Consider the following 22,309-nt stretch of genomic DNA (forward strand, 5'->3'; position numbering starts at 1 on the left):
GATACATTTCTCAGACATAACCCAGACATTAACCCATTCAGTGCTGTAGAGTGGGAAATACACATCAAGTACATACACCTTAAAGACACTGGCAATACGATTGTATAGACAAACACATTCAACACTATGGAGGGGCCCCGCTAACTCTGGGCCACTACAAATGGTTACCAGTATATCGTTTGCTAAAATTGGCTAAGTGGAATGGAATATGGTACTACTGTATTAGAAATTATCCTCCACTTGGTAGGGGTGGTAATCTTCTCCTTTTGATATGTTATTTGGGCAATGGTCCCTTGGATCGATCTTTGCCATAAGAGCCATTTATTCATTTCTCATAAAGCGAAAAGGAATTATTTTTCCCAGTTGTCCCATGGGTGTCCTGTGGGAAGAGATCCCAATTTCTGCAGAGCTGTAGAACCTCTTCTGGCATCTGGGCAATAAACTTTGAACCATTTTTGGAATGTTGAGATTGACTGTAAAGCCCCATTTGTATATGATGCCATGATCCTGCAGTATTTGGGTACTGGAAGCATATGCTCTTCTCCTCAGGAGAATGCAGCCATCCTCAGCTCAGGGTGAGGGAGTAGACTGTAAGCAGCTCGTAATCGGTGACATGAGGTAATATTTAACTGCAAGGGGACTGTAAAACTGCCTGTTTTTTTAAGACTTGAACGTCTGTACCTGAGTCCTGCACTGTCTGTTCATAGGGCCAACAGCTTAAAAAAACAGCAATGACTCAGAGTCAGTGACATTAACTTTTATACAGTTGGCACTTTGCAGAGGCAGTACAAGACTCAGAAGTGGAAGTTCAACAACTTGCTAAAATATTGTGAGGTGGCGGGCTAGAGGCTTTAGTACTGCCCTCCCCCTCAGGGCCCACCATCTTCTTGTTGTTGGAGGAGGGTGGGCACCATTTTCCTTTACCTCGCTGTGGCCAAGGTCATCCTTCAAGTCGAGCTTACACCTGCGCTCAGCTCAGGCTCAGTGAAAGAGGCTGGTCATATACTGTTTAACCGCCTGCAGGAAAAACAGCAAAAATACCAACTGAAGGTGTCGGCATGGTGTTGAAACACATTGCCTCTTAGATTCGGTCTCCTGCCTTTTGTCCTAGTGCAACTACATCCCCATGTTTCCTCTCACCCGACTGCATACTACAGAGGATCTGACCACTCAGAGTGATGGTTGCTGCTGCTCCATGGTCAGTTCTAACTGCTTCTTATTCCAAACCCTCAGGTATAAATATTCGTATTCTTGGTTCCTATTTCTTTTTGCTCTCTTTTGACTTGCTATACAGCGTTCCGACAGCTTGAAAGAAAATATGGTGTTTGTATAGAGCTTATATGAAAGTAATTTGTATGGCATTTTGGTAGTCACATGGTGTAGTGACCCATTACATCATCCTGGTCCCCTCCATAAATGTCATACATGTATGTCTTATGTAGATGCGCTGTGTAAAATGTCCTGTCATGTTATGTGTATTGCACAGCTGCAGCAAGTGAAGGGTTAAGTGTTCGCAGAGTTTGGAGACTACATGTAAATGTATCAGCTATGTCCTGTCATGTGGTGTGAGAGAGTTTATAAAAGTGAGTGATTGAGAGTGGGAAAGGAGCTCCAAGCGTCCATCTTCTAAGGCTATTAGAGAAAACACAGAGACACATGGGGACACCTTCAGTCCTTGTGTATTGAAGATGAAGGAAAAGGAGAGATTTCCCAATCTGGATGGGAGTTGGATATAATGAGAGTGAGCTCCATGAGAGAAAGAGTTCATCTGTGAGTACTAGTATGTGTTTCTTCAAGACCAGTGCAGAGGTACTATCTATCTCTTCTGATTTTCCTACACAGTTGTCTGAGGTCTGGATCACCACGTAGAGGTACACCCTTTATTTATCACACCCACATGTCTCCAAGGCTCGATGGAGGTACTGCAAGTCTATAATCTGTGTTCACACATGTGCGTCTTTAAGTCTGGAAGAGCCATGTGGAGGTACAAATCTCTGAAGTCTATTCATTTGCCTGCAATGCAAAGTCTACAATTGAACTGCCTTGAAATGTTTATCCTTTATTCAAGTAAAGTTTATGCCGGGCTCTGATCATTACCAGAGACCCGTGGTTCCTAAGAACTGTCTGTGGCTGAATTACTTATCCGCCGAGGGTTATAACGGTGTGAGTGTTGGAATGGTGGTGTCACGCGTGACAAATGTTTCTCTGTTCTCTCCATTTATTGGGCATCCCTATCCTAGGGGTCTCTGAGGTAGGCTGCAGTGCTTCCCTGGCCTTGGCTATGTGTGTCCCTCCAGGATGGAGCATGATAAGTGCCACCCTGGCAAGTCAGCACTCTACCCTCCCAGCTCCCCACGTATGTCAGGTGTCCAGGGTCTCCCTATGGGACGCTGCAATGGCACTTCATAGAATCATAAAATGGTAGAGTTGAAAGGGATCTCTAGGGTCATCGGGTTCAACCCCCTGCTCAATGCAGGAATCACTAAATCATCCCAGACAGATGTCTGTACAGCCTCTGTTTGAACACTTCCATTGAACGAGAATGCAGCACATCCTGTGGCAACCTGTTCCACTCATTGATCACCCTCACTGTCTAATATCTAATCCATGTCTCCTTCCTTTCAGTTTCATCCCATTGCTTATAGTCTTTCCTTGTACAAATGATAATAGGGCTGATCCCTTTGCACTGTGGCAGCCCTTCAGATATTTGTAGACAGCTATTAAGTCTCCTCTCAGCCTTCTTTTTTTGCAAGCTAAACATTCCTAGGTCCTTTAACTGTTCCTCATAGGACATGGTTTGAAGACCGCTCACCATCCTGGTTACTCTTGTCTGAACTTGCTCCAATGTTTTGATGTCATTTTAATTTGTGGTGCCCAGAACTTGATACAATATTCCAGATAAGGTCTGACTAAAGCCGAATGCACATGGGCGAATTTGCATTGCAGAATTCGGATGGGCGTCCGCCTCGGGATTCCCCAGCAAATACTGCCCATAAACATGCTATGGAAAATTACTTTTTCATGTCCACGAGCCAAATGCAATTGCAATTTTCCGCTCGCGGAGGAAAAGTCACAGCATGTTCTATTCTAGCGTGGATTCCGCATGAACAGCTTTCATTGAAGTCAATGGAAGCCATCAGATCAGCGGCCCTTCCGCAATCATCATTGCAGAAAGGTCGCGGAATTCACATCATCGCCTAACGCGGCATAGTCTCTACTGCGCATGTGTGCCGGCCGCACATCCGCAATACAGATCAGGAGAGATACGCAGGGGTCACTGGCTGGGCACAGAGTCAGATTCTGACATGTGCATTTGTCCTAAGGAAGAGTAGAGGGGGATAATTAACTCACATAATCTAGACTCTATGCTTCTCTTAATACATCCCAGAATTGTGCTTGTCTTTTTTTGCTGCTGTATTACACTGTTTACTAATGTTCAGACTGTGATCTACTAGTATACCTAAGTCTTTTTTACATGTGCTGCTGCTTAGCCCAATTCCTCCCATTCTGTATGTGCTATTTTTCCTTTTTTTAAACTCTGATGTAGGACCTTGCATTTCTCCCTGTTGAAAACTTTTCTGTAAGTCACCGCTCACTGTTCAAGTTTTTCTAGATTTTTTTGAATCCTCTCTCTCTCTCTCTTCTGTAGTGTTAGTTATCCCTCCTAGCTTTGTTTTCTTTGCATATATGATCAGTTTCCCCTCAGTTTTCCCCTCTAGATCATTAATAAAAGTGTTGAACAACACTGGGCCCAAGACAGAGCCTTATGGTATCCCACTTGAGACATTCTTCCACTTGGGTGTGGAGCCATTTATAACCACTCTTTGTGTACGGTCACTCAGCCAGTTGTGAATCAAACTAACAGTTGCCTTTTCAATTCCATAATTTGGTCATTTTTAAAAAATAAGTATGGTATGAGATACGTTGTCAAAAGCTTTACTAAAGTCAAGATATACTATATCTACTGCATTTCTCTGATCAACCCAGTCCGTGATTCTGTTATAGAAGAAAATTAGATTTGTATGCCCTAACTTGCTTGTTACAAATCCATGCTGGCTCTGGTTAATTACTCCATTCTCATCCATGTACTTGCATCTTTCCTGGTATAGAAGTCAGACTCACAGGCTTGCAGTTTCCTGGGTCTACTTTCTTCTCTTTTTTGAAGATGGGGACAACATTTGCCCTTCTCCAATCTTCTAGGACTTCTCCTGTTCTCCAGGAATTTTCAAAGAATATGGAAAGTGGTTTACCATTACCTTTAGTGTTTGCTTCAGTATCCTAGGATGAAATTCATCTGGACTTGGAGACTTGAATTCATTAAAGTTAGCTAAGTGTTCCCTCACCATCTCTCTATTTATAGAAAGCACGTATTCTTTTATTCCTTCAATAGGACAGGGGAGATCAGTTGATGTTCCATCTACTTTCTGAGAGAAAACAGATATAAAATAGGAATTTAAGAGTTTAGCTGTCTTAACATCATTTCTAACCAATTCACCATTTTCATCCTGTAAACATCCTATAGTATTCTTGACTTTTCTTTTGCTTTTGACCCCCCCCCCCCCCCCCACCCCCCAAAATATGTTTTATTGCTTTTGGCCTCTCTTTCAAGCCAATTATTAGCGTTAGATTTTCTGACACTTGCCCTACAGTTTCTGCAGACTTCATTTTATTCTTCTTTAGATATGCCACCCTCGCCCTTTCCGCTTGATAAACATATTCTTGTTCCTTTTTAACATGTGTGTAAGTTCTATGTTCATCCACCCTGGTCTCTTTAAATGCTTCCCATACTTCCTTCTTTTAGGGATTGTTAATGATTGTGCTTTGAGAATCTTATATTGCAATATTTCCCATTTCGTTGACATTTCTGTCCATAAGAACATCCAGCCATTGGATTCTTCCTACCCTCTTTCTGGGTCCATTAAAATCTGCCTTTTTGAATTCCAACCTTGAAGTCTGAGTCCTCACAGGTCTTCCTCCTCTTGTTATCCAAAATTCAGTGATAGCATGATCGCTGCTTTTCTTCTGTCCAAAAGCCAGGCAGCTGAACAGAAAGCATTATAGTCAAAGGGGTCCATTTGGTGCTGTTTGATTCCGTCAGGAACCTTCAGGCACAGCTTGTGTTGAACCTTAGAACGAAGGATCAATTAACCCAAAATTTTCCCAATTAATCAGAACATTGTGTTGCGCTCTTCATAAAATCTAGCACCTTCTCCAGCCTTTTTCGTCTCTGTTCTTGAATGTTGTTCCCTCCCTCCTACAATGAGAACATAAAGGGATTAACTCTCCAACTACTTAGATACTCTTTGTAAAAAAAATCAATTAGCTAGAGGAAGGTGTTTTGCAGTTACATCTCAGGCAGATATGCAAATAATTAGAGTTGTGGCGTGATTAGATGAATGGTCTTGCCACCTAAGGCCTTAAAAATAGTTCCACCCTTGGCCTCTAAAAAGTCTTCCAGAGGCTCCTTTTTCTGCCTGTGTAGAGCTTGTTGACCACTAGACATCTCTAAGATGCAGAGAAGAGATTTTGCCCAGTTAACAGTTTGGGAGGGGCGCATTATTGGAATGCAAGAAGCTAGATGGTCGTATCGATGAATGACCACCACCTGGGCCATTATGACCAAACTCTTAGGAGTTGTTGGGATCAGTGGATGCGTGAGGGCATGCACACAAGACTCAGGATGTCCTCGACAAACCACTAGTAGAGAGGATGGTCTGACAGGCCCATGTGTTGGAACCATTTCCTGGCACTTAGCTGAAAGACATTTGCTCTCACGGCGTCCATTACGTGTAGTGCCCTTGAAACCCACCATTGCCTTAATTTGCAGAAATGTAATGAATGACGGAACTGGATTGCAATGGAATGGAACTGAATTGTCTTCAGCAAAGAATCTAGGCTTAGTTAGGCCACTGACAACTACTGTGTTTGTGTCTGGAGGTGAGCACCTCAATCCTGCCTTTACTGTGGAGCGGCACACTGCCCCCACTGCTGGTGTGATGGTCTGGGGGGCCATCGCATACAACATTCAGTCACCTCTAATATAGGTAGGATGGAAAATGACAGCTCAGCGATAGCACATCCTGTAGCCACATGTGTTCCTCTCATGGCTGTCTCCATATTTGTCATGCACCTTTTCCACCCATCTATCTCAAGCCTTTTAATTACAGATTATAGCTGTATATCACTTTCCGTGAATGCATTTAGAGACCTAGGCCCAAAGAGAGGGGAAACTGTCACCAGGGGTACATATAAGCTATTTACTGATTGAGATGTTTACTGAAATGGTGCCCGCATCTGCACCATAAAAGGAAGTAGGAGGTAAAAGACATCTATAAATTGCAAGGAAAAAAATGTTATAACTTTTATGCTGACATGTTGTGGGGATCTTTTAATGGAGTTTCCAGGATTTGTTATCAATAGTTAAAAAGTGGTTGCCCACCAATATGAACCCCGCTGATCAGCTGTTCACAATATATGAGGCTGGAAGCAGACACTGTTCCCATTAAATTCAGTGATGTGGACATAGCCTTTAACACAAATGCACAGACAGACATGGACATATTATGTAAAACATAACCCTACAGAATTATAGATCTGTGATTGTACAGTAGTAAAGATATTTTATTAACCCCTTCCCTCTGTAGCCATTTTTACATTTTCATGCTCACTTTTATTTTTCTGGTACCATTTAACATACCACGTAATTTATTTGAAAACTTTAAACAATTACTAAGTGAGATAAAATGGAAGAAAAATGCATTTTTTGCCATTTTTTTAGAGGGGTGTGTTTTTAGCAAGGTAAAAATAATGTTATCTTTAGAGCTCAGTTAGATGGGTGTTTTTTGATGTGCGTATGTTACTGGCGTTTGCGATCCACATGTATCAAGAACCAATGCTTTTCAATGGCAGCGGTCATATGCCCAATATTTACCTGTGCACAAAAATGCGTAGCGGTAAATATAGGGCAGCGGATTTTAAAACACAGGTAACTGCGGCATACGTCTTTTTTGGATGTAAAACCCCTGGATGCTGTCACATCCAGGGGTTTCATCTTGTGCTCAATAGGGTCGGCGGAAGCAGCTCCGATCTCATTGAGAACATACAGTGAAGATCGCAATCCTCTCGCTCAGCTGTCACAGCTGTGGCAGAGGAGCGCAACGTTCTCCCATGGAATTCAATGGAGCTGGGGCTACAGCTGGCTCCATTGAAAGCAATGGGCTGCTGGCAAGCCCTGCAGTGATTTTTCAGGGAAGGGCTTTAAATATAAGCCCTTCCCTGAAAATCATCCCTGAAATGTGTAAAAAAAAAAAAAAAAATGTATACTCACCTCTCTGCAGCTGTCGGGGCTCAGGTGCATCCAACCGGGTCTTCTCCTGAAATGCTCTGAAGTGCTTTCAGCAGGTGGGGATTTAAAATCCCTGCCTGCTGAAAGGGCTGCCTCTGATTGGCTGAGCACTGTGATCAATCAGAGGCAGCACTCAGCTATTGAATGACAGTCTTTGATACCCACCAGTGACTAAGACACTTTTTTAAGCAGAGAGATACTAATTTTTCTATGTAGTTTTTGCTTTTATTTTTTTGTCCAACAACTGAGAAAGGCATTATTTTAAACTTTCATATTTTTTTAAATTTACTAATAATTAAAAAATGTATTAAACTTATTTATACTTTTAGACCCCATAGTGGACTTGAAATATTTGCAATACTTCAGTATTCAGCTTATTCCCACCAGGATTGCTTACACTGACATGTCCTACACTGGGTGAGGAGAGGCTGTTGTGGCCCAGCTCCCATGACCGGGCCCCATTCCTGCCAGATTTTCAAAATATATTCTTTCTGAAATGTTGCAGCATTTCATAATAAAACATACATGCCTGCAATGTCCATGCCTGTTCCAACCTCTTGCTGCCCGTGATTCAAGCAGCATAAACTTTGTGAGACATTTTAAAGTTAAAGAACTCCAATTTGTGATGGTGGCACCTTTAACAAATTTGTTTAACAAGTCCCTTCTAACAGGTAATCTTGCTGATGATTGGAGAATGGCCAAAGTTTAACCCATCCATAAGAAAGGTAGTAGAGAAGAAGCCAGTAACTACAGTGCCGTAGCAGTAGTTTGACATCTGTAGTAGTTAAATTAATGGAAACTCTCCTGAAAAGGAGTATAATTGGGCTCCAGAAAACAAACAACTTTTTGGAGTGTAAACAGCAAAGTTTTATGGAGGACGGATCGTGTCAAACTAATCCCATTGATTTCTTTGAATACTATATGACACAAAAATGATGGATGAAAGTGGCGCTTTCCCCTCTGTGAATTTTAGCAGAGCTGTGATACAGTTTCTATTTCTATTTTTTTATCATTATTTGCCATACTGTGCTGTATTTTCCTGCAGTACAAATAGCTACAGTTAATTGGTTTCTTAATTGTAACTGAGAAGTTTTTGTGATGTGAAGTATTGGCGCACACCAAATTGTAATCCTGGGTGTACTTATGACAATATTGTATTATGACATTGCTCTTCTATGACATTCCTCAGTAGTGCTTTTTTTTATTGTTACATTATTATTACAATTTTCTGCACTGTACGCAAGTCTATAAACACTACATCCTTGAAAACGGTGATTTAAAAAAAAAAAATTATTCTTGCCTAATTTCCAATAGAGCATACAAATCTGCTAATTTGAAATTTCTTTGATTAGAGAAAGAAGGAAGGACTCTTTATTATGGAAGCCTTAGAAATATGGCATCTGTATCCAATATTCCTCTTTAGAAAACTCCTCGTGGTTGAAGAGCGGCTTGATCACCTCCGGGAGTTTCATTAATTGAGGGAAATCTAGAGTACAAATTCACCAAGTCTTATGCTGTAATCTGTTTTAGCTTCCAGCTGTTGGTGACATGGTCCAGCGAGAGTAATAATCCTACTGACGTCACGTCTGTCATGTGTATCGCTTGAGACATACAAGATAGAAAAAAAAAAAGAATGCCGGTGGATGCAATAAAATTAATGTCATATATGAGATGAGCTTCTGTCCTTGGTAAATCTGGGGTCTAATTTATATTGCTTGCACACTGGCCAATAAATAACCATATATTTAAGGTATAACGTGTTGTACTACAGCTCAATAGGCCTCTTTCACATGAAGGACAGCGATATCAGAACTACAAAATTGCGGTGATATCACAGTTGTGTTCCCACAATTTTATCTTGAGAAGGTTAAGACCTACCCCTAAAATAAGCCCTAGCTGCACTCCCTAAAACAAAGGAAATACTTACCTAAAAGGCTCTGCCGAGCATCCTGCAGTCCTCGTTCAGTCACAGAAGATCACTTCCTGGTTGCGGGATTCAGAAAATCCCACCTCCAGGAAGTGATGGCTCTGATTGGTTCATCCAGCGCTTCTCAGCCAATCAATGCTGCACTTGATGAACCAATGCAAGGGCTGTGATTGGTTCATCCAGCCCTGAATTGATTGGCTAAGCAGAGTTTGAAGAACCAATCCCGTTGTGGAGGCCAGATTTATGAATTGGCTGAGCTGCGGCATTTATTGGCTAATTCATAAATCCCTCCTCCACAACGGGATTGGTTCTTTAAACTCTGCTCAGCCAATCAAGGCAGAGCTGGTTGAACCAATCACAGCACTCACATTGGTTCATAGAGTACTGCATTGATTTCCTGAGTAGTGCTAAATGAACTGATCCGAGCTATTGCTTCCTTGAGATGGGATTTTTGAATCCCACAACCAGGAAGTGATCTTCTGTGGGCGAACGAGGACTGCAGGACACCCGGCGGAGCTCCGGAGAGCAGCGAGAGGACCCAGACCAAGCCTGCTAGGTAAGTATTCCTTTTTTTTTTCAGGGAATGCAGTTAGGACTTATTAAAGGGGTAGGAAAATGTATCGCACAGTACAAAAATCGCTAGTTCGTGAGATGCAATGCAATAAAGAAGGAGGTTCCATAGGAAAACATGGGCCACAAAAAAAAATAAATAAATAAAAATCGCAAATCTCTCTAATATTGAGCATGACACATTTTTTTTCCCGCAACATATCATCAGAAAAAAAACATCACGAATGAGAGGGAACCCATTGGAAAGCATGTGCTTCACATTCCTGCGATTTGTAGTATCACATCACAAGAAAATCGCACTACAGTGATTCCTCGTCTATCGCGGGGGTTACGTTCCAGAGACCTCTGTGATATGTGAAAATCCGCAAAGTAGTGGCGTTATGTTTACACTAATGAATTATTTTGGGTGAACTGCCAAACAATTGCAAAAGTGAACAAACAGATCGATGCTACGATCAGTGAGCCAATCAGCGCCCAGGATACAGAACACATGCCATCAGCCAATAGTGTACCGTGCACAATCTCGCATTTGCAAGAGCTAGTGGCATACTGTATTTCCTGTATGTACCTCAAAATTCAGCGATATAGCGAAAAACTAAGCGAAAACAGAATTATATATGGTCTATCTAAAATCTGCGATACACTGAAGCCGCAATCATTGAACCGCGATATAGCAAGAGATCACTGTATTTTGTCGCCCATGTGAAAGCAGCCTTAGGGCTCCCACCCACTAGCGTTTTTTTTCACTGCGAAATTCGCACGTTTTTTTTTTTCTACAGGGGGTCTATGGGACTTGTAAAGCTAAAATCGCGATCGTGCAAAATCGCGATTTACCGCGAAATCGCGATTTTACGCAATCTCGATTTTAGCTTTACAACTCCCATAGCCCAAAGACCCCTGCAGAAAAAAAAAAACGCTGCGAATTTCGCAGTAAAAAAACGCTAGTGGGTGGGAGCCCTTAGGGCGAGCACCCACTGGCGTTTTTTTACCTGCGTTTTGCGTTTTGCGTTTTTCCTGCACAGGCATAGAGATAACATGTGTTCCTGTCCACTGGCGTTTTTTTTGCGTTGCGTTTGCGTTTTTAACATAGGAACTGTCAGTTGCATATGTGTCCTTATTTTTCTCCTAATGCACCCATGAAAGTCAATGGAAATTAATGGAAAAGCCGCGAAAACGCCGCGAAAAACGCGGCCATGTTTTTACCATCAGACTAAGGGTGCGGGCAGACGAGCGCATAAACGGTGCGTTTTTGCGACCAAACGTATATACGTGACCATCTGAGGCAATGGTTTCGAATGTATTCGTTCACATGGGCGATTTTACGGCGAGTAAAAACGGCAATTCGAAAAAAAAACGGAACATATGCGACCGAAATACGCGCCAACGCATATTCGATCGCCGAAAAGACCGTTTGCAAAGTAGGAACAAACGAAAATACGCTTTCTAGCTCTGGTCGTGATCGGTGAAAAACGATCGCTCGGGCGATTATACGTTGCGCTCGTGCGAACGTAAATACGCCTACGCTCGTCTGCCCGCACCCTTAGTCTGATGGTAAAAACATGGCACAAGATTAAAGTTCCTACTCCTGCACTACTCTAGCAGAAGCATATCAGGTCCTCGGCTGTCCCCGTCGGGGATAGCAGAAGCATTTTTTTAACTACTTATGCATTTTCTCTTGTAGGCTACATGAGTGCTATATAGCGAATAGAGAAAGTGAAAGTGTCGCTTTTGCTATTTGACCCGGTGACCACATGACTGTCAGGTACCTCCTGCCAACTTTTTACCGCTAATAAAATGAAAAAACAGAAAAAAAATTCTGTGAAAATAATTTTGATAGCTGAAAAAAATCGGGACATAAAACTGTCACATGGATAAAATCCCTAAAAAAGTACTATAGAACCTAAATACCCAGGTCCTTAAGGAGTTAAAGCAATGATAATATGCATGGAGGAACCTTACAATCAATCATCATGCTGATATAGCATTTTATAGCATTACATTAAAAAAATAAAAAACAATAAATTTCAAGCTGCTGCTTTTATCGAGAGCCCTGAGGGTTGACAGTTCCTTTATCGCGCTCCGATAATAGTCTCCAATCATGAATGGAACAGGTAGTATTTTACAACAAAGTGTATTGCATGCTAGAAGTTTGGAAAATCAGACGTGACTACCGGTGAGAAGAGACTCAAAAAGAACAGAAGTTGAAATACGGCGTGGAGTGTGGCAGAACTCTATAATCCATTGTGATTTGCTTTCTGGCGACTGTTCCTCTCAGATGCTTTCTACAACATGTTCTGATGTGTGAGAGAACAAGTGACGTTGTGGCAACATGACAGCGTGCTACAGAGCAGCCTGTGATTTCTTTATAGCTTAATCAGATTCGCTCACCCTTGAGTGACGGCCAAGCAGAGCCAAACAACAAGTCGTTCACAAATATAGGCTCTAAAACTATCATACATATTTTACCATTACATTACAATCACAAAACCATCTTTCTTCCTGTTCCCCCTCCTCTCCATATCTACTCATCTCTATTCTTTCCATCTCCCGGCAGTGAGCACCTATACTAGTGATCCCTGGTCTGCGACGGAGCAAGGTGTAATTGGAAGAGGGAGCGTTGCAGAGGTTGACAGATGCAGACAGGATGGTCTCGCTCATGAAATCACGAGGGAGAACAGAGTGGAGTTTCCATGGTAACACTAGGCCTAGGAAAGTGAGGCCTACTTCACTGCCACCATTCACAGGTCATATGTGAGGGCTTGTTAGCAGGCAGTTTTATTAACCTGCACAAATTAAGCATCTGCTTTTATTCAAGGGCTTAAGGATACTTCTAAAATATCAAAACAGGAGCTATTATGTAAGGTGACGATGATATCATTTGGGTTATGAGGCAAAATAGTCCATAACTGTCACATCTGACCAGGATTACCGAAACCCCGAATAGTTCCCGGGCTATGTTTACACAGTGGAACAAAGAACATAAACCACCACAGGTAATATGGGGAATAACATATGGAGAGAGGAACTTTCTCTATATGACTTAGAATAAGAGACCGTACCTGCCTATAGCAGATGTCCCGTCCTGATAAGAACCCACCCGACCCTTCTATGAGATCTATAACAAATTTGGTACTACAATTCAAAAATTGTTTCAAAATAATAGGATCTTGTTCAGAATCTGAAGTTATCTTCTTCCTGCCCTGCTTAATGTATGGACAACATTTGCTTCTTTGATACCACATTTGAAGCAACCCACCGGATACTTTATCCTTATTTTGCTGTTCAAAGGTGGGTTTCAAAGGTGGGCAGGAGGTTGCCAAATGTTCCTTAGGTTTCTATTCCTCCTAAAGATAACCTTGGGTGTATCTGAGATTTCATTGGAAAAGTCCATGTTCTAAGGTTTTGGTTGTATTGCTCTTGTTCTTCTCTTTTTTCTCAAAAAGCTTATCTTCTAATAAAGCTTTGTTGTAAGCAGATCCACCAGTAACCACAGTACTTAGCTTGAGATGAGCAGAGAAAGACAGGAGACCAAGATCCAGCTCTCATTCCAACAACCATCAGATGAAGACTGAGAATAATTAGCACAGATCTGCAGCCAGGAGAGGAATAAAAGCCCTCCCTAATTGCTAAGTAGGTGCAACAGGTAGCAGAACACTCCCATAGACACTCCCACCCTTGCTAGAGGAAGCTGAGAGGTAAATTCAAAACAGCACTAGCATAAAACAGAACTCTGTGAACAAAAACCAAAACGGGCTGCAACAATAACTACAGGGTACATATGGCATGACTGAACTGTGGTAGCAAATCTTATATATTACCCTTCAGCTGCCCTTATATTTTAGATAACCATTGGACAAATGCTGAGTTGGTCGTCAGCTAGCTCTCCTGACACCTCCATGCTTGGTGGCTCAGTGTTTAGCATTGGTGCCTTGCATTGCTGACGTCCTGAGCTCATATCAGACGATAGGCACAGCTATATTAAGAGTTCATACTGCTCTAGGCACATCTAGTGCTCTGTTGTAAACTCATGCTCACGTGGTGTTTTGGTGAGTCAGAAAGCTGTAGGTAAATTACATGTTAATATATCGATTTTTAACATGATCATAGAATGGTAGAGTTGGAAGGGACCTCTAGGGTCATTGGATCCACATCCACTTTTGACCACACTGTACATACTAACATAAATATCATGCAGTTAGTGACTGGCTGTTATTTGTATAGTCTGACATATTATCTTTGCGTTCAAGTAAATAATTCCTGTCTGAGAATCATGGGAGCTGAGAGGAATATTAAAGGTGAGTGTATAGTTATTTATTTACGCAGCTTCATTTTTTTAACCTCTTTTACTGCCCTAGACAACTAGGGATGTTGCAATTATACCTTTATTACCATAGACCTCAGCGTTGTTAGTTACTAAAAAATTCTCCACATGGAGCCATGGTCCCAAAATTAAATCCCCATTTTCAATCGGATGATTTCAGCTGTTGATTTTTGGTGGAAAAGGTGGCAACATGAAAAGGCTGCTGCCAGTATGCAATCCCCTCCAAACAGTGCTTCTGAATTTGCATACAGTCATTGTGTCTGATTGTAATGTTGAAATAAGTAAGTGATTGCAATATCAGAGCAAAAGGATAATTTATTGCAGAAAATGGAATACTTGAAGAGAGCCTCTAGTACCCTCTTGTACCACTTCAAGCTTGGATACAAGATGTGATACAGGCGGACTTGGAGACTTTAGTATCCTGTTGTACGACCTCTAGCTTGGATACAAGATGTGATACGGGTGGACATGGAGACTCTAGTACCCTATTGTAACGCCTCTAGCTTGCATACAAGATGTGATACGGGCAGGCATGGAGGCTCTAGTACCCTGTTGGGCTGCTTCTAGTGCAGCGGCTTGGTTCCACCATTGGTGCTAGGCAGGATTGCGGGATAGAACACTCACTTGTCACAGGTGACTCTACCACCTTCTCCTTCAAAGCCCCAAGTGTAGTTAAACCAGCCACTCACAGGTCTCGTAAATAACACCTGCATAGGGAACCGTTCAATACCTGATTGTCTTAGTGATGCCAGTGCCCGTTTCACATGTTGAGTGTAAATAACAAAGTCCACAGACAAATTAATAATTTTCCAAAACTGGAGGCACACGGTTTGTCTTTGTACTCTTAATTATGTGGTTCCATTACACGGTTTCAACAGTCTTTAGCAAAAGTATGCAAACACTTATTCTTAAATTCTTTTCTCACCAAGCATATATCCAGAAATCACTCTCTCTTTTGAGGCTATCCGCATTCTAAGTTTTCTAACGGACCCTTGTCGGAGTTCTCCATTTACCAATCAATGCAGTTTTTCTCTTAAATATCTCCATACTCCCCAAATCAAGCTGTACAGTCTCTCTCATGTGCACTTCTTAGTGAATCAGACATATGGAGGAACCATGTACATGCCACCACCAACTCGAGAAAAACAGGATCTGCTCCCCGGTCTCTCCCAAGGAAAGACCTTCCACTTCTGTGGGAGGGCACCCGGGACATGGCACGGGTAAGCTCTAAGACTCCTGCCCTCTCACACAGATCTATTTCTCCATCGCATCTCCAGTCTCCAACCACCTCCTTTCACGTCTTTCACCCGACTACTACTTCACAGACTCACTTCTCCTCCTATTACCTGACTCACTCCACATCAAGTGTACACACAATAGGTTAGAAGGGACAATGCACATAACTAGACTAAACTGATACAACACCAGATATTAACCCTTTTGTGACCTGTCTGAGTCAATACACATCACACTACACAATCCTACACAATCCACCACTGTGAACAGTGGCATGAAACAAACATAAATACACCACTGGAACAAATACAAATACATTCTCACTCTGGGCCACTACACTAGCGTGGATACAAGATGCGATACAGGCAGGCATGGAGGCTCTAGTACCCTGTTGGACTGCCTCCAGCTTGGATACGGGATGCGATACAGGCAGGCATGGAGACTCTAGTACCCTGTTGGGCCGACTCTAGCTTGGATACAAAATGTGATACTGGTGGGCATGGAGAGTCTAGTACTCTGTTGGACCACCTCTAGCCTAGAAACAAGATGTGATGCAGCTGGGAATGGAGGTTCTGTTGTACCGCCTCTGAATTGGATACAAGATGTGATACAGACAGGCATGGAGGCTCTATTACCCTGTTGGGCCGACTCTAGCTTGAATACAAGATGTAATACAGGCAGGCATGGAGGCTCTGGTACACTGCTCAGCCGCCTCTAGCTTGGACTCACTCCATAGGCTGTGAAGTTGGAGCCCCAGATGGTCCCATATATGTTCCATTGGCTATAAATCTGGTGACTGGTCGGCCACGGAATTGTGGCAATATTCTGATGGCATTCCTGTGACACCCTTGCTTGTTACAGCTGAGCATTATCCTGCTGGAAAATGTATCTTGGAAGCCCTGCCATGAGAAACAACACATGTGGCTGAAGGAAGTCCTGAACATATTGCTGAGCTGTCATTGTTCCTCTTACCACTACTAGGGATGACCAACTGTCATATGTGATGGCCCCCTCAGACCATCACACCAGCAGTGGGGGCAGTATGCCGCCTCACAGTGTAGACAGGATTGAGGCGCTCACCCCTAGATCTCCAGTACCCAAACCAAACCTGGATTCTTCGCTGAAGCAGCAGCAGTTCAGTCATTCCACTCTGTAGCAGTCTAGTCATTCATAACACCACTGCAAATGGAGGTGACAGTGGATGTCAAAGGCAGTGCATATAATGGGCACTGTAAGACCATATGTCTTTCAGCCAAGTGCCTAGAAATGGTTCTAACAGACACAGGGGCGTGTAACGTTGGTGCCACCTGTTTTGGATGGCAGATAGAGGTGAGCGAGCATACTCGTCCGAGCTTGATGCTCGTTCGAGTATTAGGGTGCTCGAGATGCTCGTTACTCGAGACGAGCACCACGCGGTGCTCGTCTCGATTAAACGAGTACTGACCATTGAATTCAATGGAGCCAGGAATACAGCCGGCTCCATTGAAATCAATGGGCTGCCGGCGATCTCAGGATGAATTTTCGGGAAGGGCTTAAATATATAAGCCCTTACCTGAAAATCATCCTAAAATGTGTAAAAATAAAAAAATAAAAATATGTCAGCATAAAGATCGTTCTCCTCTGCCATAGCTGTGACAGCTGTGGCAGAGAAGAACGATGTTAGCCCATTGAATTCAATGGAGCCGGCAATACAGCCGGTTCCATTGAAAGCAATGGGCTGCCGGCGAGCGCGGGAGTGAGACCCCCCCCCCCCCCGCACTGTGAGCATAAAGATCGTTCTCCTGTGCCACAGCTGTAACAGCTGTGGCAGAGAAGAACGATGTTAGCCCATTGAATTCAATGGAGCCGGCAATACAGCCGGTTCCATTGAAAGCAATGCGCTGCGGGCGATCGCGGGATGAATTGTCGGGAAGAGGTTAAATATATAAGCCCTTCCCTGCAATTCATCCTGAAATGTGTAAAAATAAAAAAAATATACTGTATATACTCACCTTTCCGCTGCAGCCGCCGGCAGTTCTCCTGAACTGCTTCTCTATACTATTCAGCAGCCGGGGCTTTAAAATCCCCGCCTGCTGAATGAGCTGCCTCTAATTGGTCACAGCCTGACCAATCAGAGGCAGGTCTCACTCACACACTCATTCATGAATTCATGAATGGGTGAGTGACTGCTGCCTCTCATTGGCTCAGCGGGACCAATCAGATCTTTATGCTGACAGTGCGGGGGGGGGGGGGCACTCTTGCCGCTATTGTGGCTTAATAGTGGGACCTGGGAACTTGAGATGCAGCCCAACATGTAGCCCCTCGCCTGCCCTATCCGTTTCTGTGTTGTTCCCATCACGCTTGTGAATTTCCCAGATTTTCACAAATGAAAACCTTAGCGAGCATCGCCGATATACAAAAATGCTCGAGTCGCCCATTGACTTTAATGGGGTTCGTTACTCGAAACGAACCCTCGAGCATCGCGGGAAGTTCGACTCGAGTAACGAGCACTTTGGTGCTCGCTCATCTCTAATGGCAGACAATTAAACTGTTTCAGCTGCTTATTCTTGTGAATGACACAACATGCCTTGGCTACCACGACCCCCTCTTCCTCCCAGATGTAGGCATACAGCAGTCAGTCTACACCAGACGGCCATGAGCATCCCCCCTCTACTTCACATCGTTCTAAATCACCCAGACCCTCTAAAGCAGTCCACATGGATAAGCTTGAGGAGCTGTTTGATCATTCAGTGTTATTCATGTCAACTAGGCAGTCCAAACAACCAGAGGGAGACGACCAACACATTGAATGTACTGGTGCTCAACAATTTTTTCCTTTGAAGAGGTAGATGAGGGTGGATCAGTGCGTGTTGTCAATCCTCCACAGACAATGTGTACTCAGGGGAATGTAAAAACGGAGATGCCAGCTCACAGTGCTCACTATAACATAGAGTCCACACAGGAAGAGAGGGATGATGAAGAGGAAAAGGAGGTGGAAGATGATGAGGTGCTTAATTCAATATGGACTGACAGGGAGAGTCATGATAGCAGCTCCTGGGAATAAAGAAGAGACATGAAAGTCGTGGGGCAGCACCCTGCCATGGCAGAGAATAGGGTATCGTAGAAAAACAAAAGAGCAGTGGCCACCATCAGCTACTACTAGTCACAGCAGCAGCAGTAACATCAGGCCCGCAGCTAGGTCTTCTCATGGGTCTTGTGCAGTCTGGGCATTCTTTGAAACTGCAGGTGATGACAGAAGAGTGGTCATCTGTAAGAGCAGTGGTGAGCATTTGAAATGCGGTAAGAACGTACGCAACCTCAACATAAGGTGTATGAACAGTCACATGAACTCCCACTGCGCACTGCCTTGGAGAGCCCACCTGGGCCAGAGAGCAAAGAGTCAGCCTCCTCCTGCTCTTTCTCCATCTGCCTCCCTGATCATGCAGTAGCCTCTGAGCATAAAGAAGCAGTTTTGTGTGGGGGCAGTAGCACGCCTACTTCAGGCGTCTCCTCCATAATTAATGATGAGGCTGCAGACTTTAGAGCTGGGACTTGAAAACGGAGAACAGAAGTTGAGCAGCCACCATTACCCCCACCTTCAATGACAATAACATTTACCCTATATTCCAGCATGTACCAGGTCAGCAGCCAACCCTCAATCTCCCAGCTATGGGAAGCTAAAAAAATGACACCTCAACCATCCATGAGCCCAGAACCTGAACACAGGCATTGCACAGCTGCTTACAATGGAAATGCTGCCCTTCAGGCTAGTGGACACAGATGCTTTCCACAATGTGATGCTCCATACTAACCCACAGTTCCAGATGCCCAGCCACCATTTCTTTGCCAAAACAGCTGCCCCTGCACTGCCATGTGAGTGATAACCTGTCTTTGCCATTGAAGTGCACAGTTAGCTGCAGAGTGCACATGACCATGCACAGCAAGCATGGCCAAGGGTGTTACATATCCTTAACAGCACACTGGGTCAATGTCCTGAAGGTGGGGCATGCAGCCAAAAGTGGTGTTCCCTGTTTCAATGTTTTTTCCCCATAGTTGTGGGAGATTCATCCTTCTCTGTGCCCTTCTCACCCCCTCCTCCTGTTCCTCCACCTCTTCATATCCCCTTTGAACACCCTTCACATCGGCAAAGATATCCATATGTGACAACATCCGACTTCCATACAGCAGTGCTCATGGTAAATGCCAAAATGCTAAAACTCAAATCTCTAGGGAAGTGCAGCCACATGGCTGAGGAGCTGTTGACAGCTTTGCAGGCCCAGGCAGACACGTGGCTGACCCTACACAATCTGAAGCCAGGCATGGTCATATGTGACAACGGGGCCAACCTGCTGGCAGCCCTTCGCCTCTGCAATCTCACACACATAGCTTGCCTGGCCTATATGATGAATCTGGTAGTGCAGCACTTCCTAAACAATTACCCAGGTTTTCAGCCAGTACTAAAAGAAGCTAGGAAGCAGTGCTCACACTTTTGGCATTCACAACCAACTGCTTCTCGTTTGGCGGAGGTGCAGCGACAGTTCGGGCTACCACCCAATTATCTCATCCGTGACATGCCTACATGGTGGAATTCCATATTGCATATGCTGTAGAGGCTAAGCCAGCAGCAGAGAGCGATCGCAGAGTACCAGATGGTGTATGCCATTAGCAGATGCTGTATGCAAGTTGGTAATTTGATGCCTATGGAGTGGCTTGAGATCATAGGCACGTCTGCCATTTTAGCCTGCTTTAAGGAATTGACCAAAATGGTCAGTCATGATGAGACACTGATCAGTATGACTATTCCTGTTGTCTGCCTGCTGAAGCAGACACTACAGGATCTCAGGGACAATGACATGCTGTTGGCACAGAAGGAGGAGCAGAAGAAAGGGATACTAATTTCCCAACTGTCTGGCCAGTCCACCATTACTCAACACTGTAGGGAGGATAGCTTTGGTCAAGATAAGGAGACATCTTCTCCAACACATTTTTCCAGAATGCAAGCATGGAAATGCATAAGGAGGATAATAGGGACTGGATGTGGAGGATGTTGGGAGTGGTGGCTTCCTGTGCTTGAATGTTTTTAAGGAGCTATATTGGTGGACTTAAAACAGCTGGGGGTGGGATTTGCAGCTTAATTAATCCCTGCCCCAGGCATCATCCTCTTCTTACCTCAAGCAAGAAGCAATGACCGCCCTTCCCACCCAAATTTGGTTACGTTGTATGCACATGTTATTAAGCTTTTGATCTTTCTGTTGTCTGGTGCATTTATTTTATCTGGTGTTCAAGTAAAGCTGTGGCCATCCCCTTTCAACATCAGAGTTTTTTGTCTTTCTTTTGAGTGATTGAAAAATCAAGCTCCTCCCGGACAAGATGGTTGGTGTTATACATGCAATTTTAAGGAGGAAGAAGAGGAAGGGGATAATGTGAGACCACAGGCAAGTGAGGGGAGCTATGCAATGTTCCTTCCATCCATCACTAATCTCAGCTATTTTACATGGATGCTGGGATCAGCTAGACAACACTCTTAGGCCTGACCCAGTAGAATGTAGGCCATCACCCTTAGGCACTTTGAAGCATATAAGTGCTTTTATGCTGCAGTGCTTGCAGAAGGACCATTGCATAGCCCACATCAAAACATCAGATTATTACTAGTTGATCACCCTGCTTGATCCCCACTACAAGACCAAAATGACAAAACTCATTCTGGAAGTGGAGAGACCTTAAAATACAACACTATCAGGACAGACTGTTAGGCAGCTTAAGCACTTCCCCACTGTGCGAGGGGTAGTCTAACAGAGGAGTGGCATAGTTTTCAGTCCATTGTAGCCTGCAGCAAAAGGATAGAGTAGGACAAACAGGCAGGGCAACACTTATCCATGATGGTCCTAGAGTATGTCAGCTCCCGCTTGGTTATACTCAGACATGGGGTTGGCCCTTTTGACCTCTGTGTGTCTAAGCTGGACAAGTGGCCAGGACTTGCACAACATGCTTTAGAGGTGCTTACCTGCCCCACTGCCAGTGTTCTAACAGAAAGGGTGTTCAGCATAGCTGGGGATGTGATAACTAATAGACACATCTGCCTGTCCACAGACAATGTGAAATGTGTGACATTTATAAAAATGTACCAGCCATGGAGTTCACCTGACTTCTGCATCTCTGTGGCAGATTCCTCTGATTAGTTAGCACGCTGGCAACTTTTACTCACATATGACTGAGCAAAGATTTACATTAAAGACCACACTGTGCCCTCAAGGTACTGTTACTGGTGGTGGTGCTGCTGTTGCTCTCCTTCTCCTGATTCTTCCAATGATTCTTCCTGCTATTTCCCCCAATGAAAAATATCTCAGTATGGAAATAAGGAGCTACAGCTCTCATGTTTCCACAGGGAGCACATTCTGCCCTCAAGGTGCTGTTGTTGCTAGCAGAACTGCTACTGCTCTCCTCCCAAAATGAAAATTTTCTAAAGCACAGAAAACAACTGTAATTCTACAGATTTTCCTTGGAGAAGGGTCTTCGGTTGGCTGTTCTGTTCATCTGGAAGAATTTGTCCTTTGCACACTGTATTACATTGTTTTTAAAACAAGCAGCACACCTGCTGTCATACAGCAAAAGTTTTGGTAGCTCTACAGTTGTTCCTTGGAGCAGGCCCGTCCTTGGGTATTGTTTTCACCTGATAGAATTTCTCTTTGTAAAACTTATGACATTGGTTTTAAAACAAGCTGCACACCTGACGTCTTTCTTGGCGCAATTTTTGATCTAGGAGACCCTATATGGGCCTTCTTTTGTTTTCAGTGACACCCCTTGGCTACGATGGACACCTATACCACTGTACACAATTTTTTACCATTTTTGGGAGGAGCACAATATTCCCCAGATGTGTGGCTGTATTCCCTTTGTATTCCTTTTAGGGCCTCAGATGGCAAGACCGATC

This window comes from Eleutherodactylus coqui, chromosome 3 (assembly GCF_035609145.1).
Source record: "Eleutherodactylus coqui strain aEleCoq1 chromosome 3, aEleCoq1.hap1, whole genome shotgun sequence".
NCBI classification, from domain to species: domain Eukaryota; kingdom Metazoa; phylum Chordata; class Amphibia; order Anura; family Eleutherodactylidae; genus Eleutherodactylus; species Eleutherodactylus coqui.